This window comes from Triticum dicoccoides, chromosome 1B (assembly GCF_002162155.2).
Source record: "Triticum dicoccoides isolate Atlit2015 ecotype Zavitan chromosome 1B, WEW_v2.0, whole genome shotgun sequence".
NCBI lineage: Eukaryota > Viridiplantae > Streptophyta > Magnoliopsida > Poales > Poaceae > Triticum > Triticum dicoccoides.
In genome coordinates, this window is record NC_041381.1 from 189,052,483 (window position 1) to 189,057,787 (window position 5,305).

The window sequence follows — 5,305 nt, forward strand, 5'->3', positions numbered from 1 at the left end:
GCGCAACACTCACTGTTCATCCAATCGATCGGCTTCAGTTAGCAGCAGTAGCGAAGGAATCGCTCCATCGGGTTCAGTTAACAGCCATCGATCGATCGCTCGGGTTCAGTAATGCGTAGCCTGCAGTGCAATCGCTCGGGTTCAGTTAGAGCCCAACGCCTCGCTCGGGTTCAGTTAGAGCCAACGCCTCACACACACGTGCTTATGTGTACGAGAGAAATGAGCATCGCTCGTCCCCCGACCTCCCACCGTAACCGGCAACTCCCCGAAATTTTCCTCCCCCTCGCTTCTACCACGGTTTTTTCCGTCATGGACGGCCCAAAGAATGTCATGCAGCTGCGTCTCCGGCCCACCCAAGATGAAAAGCCCATTTTCTGTCATCATTTTTTGTCATAGAAGTAGGAGCCCACCACATCTATGATGATACCGGGTTTTGTCACAATTATCGTCATAGAAGTGTCATATGTATGGTAGAAAAAAAATTCGTTCGGCCCAAAATGTCACGGATGTGTCTTTTTTTTGTAGTATGAAGACTTGATCTTCACCGGATTCGATCCCACGACATCCGCCCCCTGCCACCATGATGAACATGACCTAAATCTGTCATTGGACCGTGCCCAGGAAATAGCGCATGTAACTGCTCTGGCCCTAGATCAGGAGCAGATTGCACTGTCCAAGGACGGGAAGCTCAACCCCGTCGCGGAAGCCGCATATTCAGCAACGTTCAAGCCGCACACAGATCCAGCCTTGAGCGGTGCCTGTGTCAACGGAACCTCGGATTTGTCTCCGGCCATAGGTTCTGAAGCGCGTGCATCTGCGCCTATCGAACGTGATCAGGTGCCGATCGTCGAGTTCAGCTCCGCGGACATCTTCCGGCACTCACCTTTATGCGATGTGCTAAATTCATTAGAAGCCCTCTCCTTGTCAGGGGACTCACAGCCGAACTATATCCGGTTTGAATGGGAAGCTGATGACGGAGAATTGCGCTTCCCACCCACCACCCACTTCATTGCCAATGTCGAAGACTTAATCGACACGCTCGATTACGGCTCCGAAGACATAGACAGTATGGATGACGATGCCGGAGAGGAGCAGGCACAAAAACCACCGACCATAGGGCGGTGGACGGCTACATCCTCATACGATATATAAATGGTGGACACACTTAAAGAAAAGGAGGCCAACGGCGATAATGATATGTGTGTCGATGAACCTCCCAAGTGTCGGCATCAGAATCGCTGATCTCGATCCGGCAAAGGAAAAACAGCAACATTGTCACTCACGACGATGATAATCCGGACCAAGCTAAGAACCCGACAGACCCAGCGTTGGAGCAGGATGAGCGAGAGGACGGAGAACACAGTCCGGGGACATTGTCTGACCACAGCGATGCCGAAGATAGCAATTATCAACCTGTCTCCGAAGAGGAAGTCAGCCTAGGTGACGATGAATTTGTCATCCCAGAAGAACCCTTAGAACAAGAATGCCTCCATCAAAGGCTTATCACCACCGCAAGGAGCCTGAAGAAGCAGAAGCAGCGGCTCAAAGCCGCACAGGATACACTCAATGACAGATGGAACGAAGTGCTAGACGCCGAGGAAAAATATGGTTGTAATCGCCAAACAAAGGGCTATCCTAAGCGTAAACTGCTACCCGAATTCAACGACGAGGCTATTGCGCCTATACCAATACTGCTGACAAGCCAGACCGACCACCTCGTGGACGAGACAGTGTGGCTAGCAATGCCATACACAAGCCCGCACCCCCTCCCCGTAAAGGAAGGGAGGCCGCGGCTCAGGACCAGGAACACAATCTACGTAAGGACCTGGACAAAAAGGCTGGTAAGGCCAGATCCATTTATGGATCTAGGGGCAGTGCCCCCACACGGGACTATGGCTATCAAGCCAAATATGCTGGTCACATACCAGTTCGGAGCCGATACCGAACATCACAACTGTCAAACCCACACCACGACACAGTCAAATACAGGGGTGCCACGCACCCCCTGTGCTTCACCGATGAGGTGCTGGATCATGAATTTCCAGAAGGGTTTAAACCCGTAAATATTGTGGCATACGATGGAATGACGGACCTTGCAGTCTGGATAGAAGACTTTATTCTTCACATCCACATGGCTCGCGGAGATGATCTCCATACCACTTGCCCCTCAAGCTGAAAGGACAAGCTCGGCACTGGCTGAAGAGCCTCCCAGAAAATTCCATTGGAAGTTGAGAAGAACTTGAGGATGCTTTTCGGGCCAATTTTCAAGGGACCTATGTCTGGCCCCCGGATGCTGATGATCTAAGTCACATCGTCCAACAACCCAGGGAACCATCCCGTAAGCTTTGGAATCGGTTTCTCACTAAGAAAAACCAAATCGTTGATTGCCCGGACGCCGAAGCCCTAGCAGCCTTCAAGCATAGCGTTCGGGACGAATGGCTAGCCACACACCTTGGCCAGGAAAAAAACAAGGATGATGACAGCCCTAACTACACTCATGACCCATTTTTGCACGGGCGAGGACAGCTGGTTAGCCCGTAACAGCACCAGCGAGCCTTGCACATCCAAGTCTGGGATGGCAATGGAAAGCCACGACGTAACAAAAACAAACGCCAAAACAATGTGGGAAGCCTAGATGATACAACGGTAAATGCCGGATTCAGTGGCCCCAGACCCGGTCAATGGAAGAAGACATTTAAAGGCAACAAGGACGGTCCATCCAGCCTAGACAAAATATTAGACAGGCCTTGCTAGATTCATGGCACCCCCAATAAACCTGCGAACCATACCAACCGCAGTTGTTGGGTCTTCAAGCAGGCCGACAAGCTTACCGCTGAACACAAGGGGAAGGTGAGGGAGTCCTGGATTAGGGGGTATCCGGACAGCCGGACTATATACATCGTCCGGACTATTGAAGCGTGAAGATACAAGACTCAAGACTCCGTCCCGTGTCCGGATGGGACTCTCCTTTGCGTGGAAGACAAGCTTGGCAATCCGGATATTGTATTTCCTTCCTTGTAACCGACTCCATGTAAACCCTAGCCCTCTCCGGTGTCTATATAAACCAGAGAGGTTGGTCCTTAGAAGGCCGATCACAATTACAATCATAATTATCATAGGCTAGCTCTTAGGGTTTAGCCTCTACGATCTCGTGGTAGATCTACTCTTGTACTACTCATATCGTCAATATTAATCAAGCAGGAAGTAGGGTTTTACCTCCATCGAGAGGGCCCGAACCTGGATAAACATTGCATCCCTTGCTTCCTGTTACCATCAGCCTAAGACGCACAGATCGGGACCCCCTACCCGAGATCCGCCGGTTTTGACACCGACATTGGTCCTCTCATTGAGAGTTCCTCTGTGTCGTCGCTCCAAGGCTTGATGGCGCCTTCAATCGTCAACAACACGGTCCAGGGGGATACTTTTCTCCCCGGATAGATCTTCGTGTTTGGCGGCTTCGCACTGCGGGCCAATTCGCTTGGCCATCTGGAACAGATCGACAGCTACGCCCCTGGCCACCAGGTCAGGTTTGGAAACTTGAACTACACGGCCGACATTTGCGAAGACTTGATCTTCGACGGATTCGGGCCTGTGCCAGGAGCTCCAGACAGTCACGATGAGCACGAATTAGACCTGCTGTCGGACAATGTTCAGGATATCACCCCTGCAGTAGCCCCAGACCTAAATCCGGAGTAGGCTGCGTTGCCTAAGGATGGAGGGACGGACCCCGCCCCGCAGGCCGCACACTCATCGGCGGTGGAGTTGAACACAGGTCTCACCTCTATGGAAGCCTGTGACTCCGGACCCCCGGACTCGTACCCGGTTGTTGGTTCCAGTCCGCGCACTCTCGAGCCAGTCGAGCCAGGTTGGGCTCCGGTGATGGAGTTTACCACTGTGGATATCTTCCAGCACTCGCCCTTTGGCGACATGCTGGACTCATTAAAGTCTCTCTCTTTGTCAGGTGGCTCTTGGCCGAACTATGTCCGGCTCGAGTGGGAAGCAGGCGAAGAAGGAATTCGTTGCCCACCCACCACCCACTTCATTGCCACGGTTGATGATCTAACCAACGTGCTTGACTTCGACTCCGAAGACATCGACGGTATGGATGATGATGCAGGAGAAGTACATGAACCACCGCTCACAGGGCGGTGGACAACCACCTCCTCATAATTTATATATATGGTGTGAAGGAAATATGCCCTAGAGGCAATAATAAAGTTATTATTTATTTCCTTATATCATGATAAATGTTTATTATTCATGCTAGAATTGTATTAACCGGAAACATAATACATGTGTGAATACATAGACAAATATAGTGTCACTAGTATGTCTCTACTTGACTAGCTCGTTTATCAAAGATGGTTATGTTTCCTAGCCATGGACAAAAGAATTGTCATTTGATTAACGGGATCACATCATTGGGAGAATGATGTGATTGACTTGACCCATTCCGTTAGCTTAGCACTTGATCGTTTAGTATGTTGCTATTGCTTTCTTCATGACTTATACATGTTCCTGTAACTATGAGATTATGCAACTCCTGTTTACCGGAGGAACACTTTGGGTGCTACCAAACGTCACAACATAACTGGGTGATTATAAAGGAGTACTACAGGTGTCTCCAAAGGTACATGTTGGGTTGGCGTATTTCGAGATTAGGTTTTGTCACTCCGATTGTCGGAGAGGTATCTCTGGGCCCTCTCGGTAATGCACATCACTATAAGCCTTGCAAGAAATGTAGCTAATGAGTTAGTTACGGAATGATGCATTACATAATGAGTAAAGAGATTGTCGGTAACGAGATTGAACTAGGTATTGGGATACCGACGATCGAATCTCGGGCAAGTAACATACCGATGACAAAGGGAACAACGTATATTGTTATGCGGTTTGACCGATAAAGATCTTCGTAGAATATGTGGGAGCCAATATGAGCATCCAGGTTCCGCTATTGGTTATTGACCGAGAATAGTTCTAGGTCATGTCTACATTGTTCTCGAACCCGTAGGGTCCGCACGCTTAAGGTTTCGATGACAGTTGTATTATTAGTTTATGAGTTTTGATGTACCGAAGGAGTTCGGAGTCCCAGATGAGATCGGGGACATGACGAGGAGTCTCGAAATGGTCGAAACGTAAAGATCGATATATTGGACGACTATATTCGAACTTCGGAAAGGTTCTGAGTAATTCGGGTATTTTTCGGAGTACCGGAGAGTTACGGGAATTCGCCGGGGAGTATATGGGCCTTATTGGGCCATACGGGAATAGAGGAGAGAGGCCAAAAGGAAGGAGGCCTGCGCCC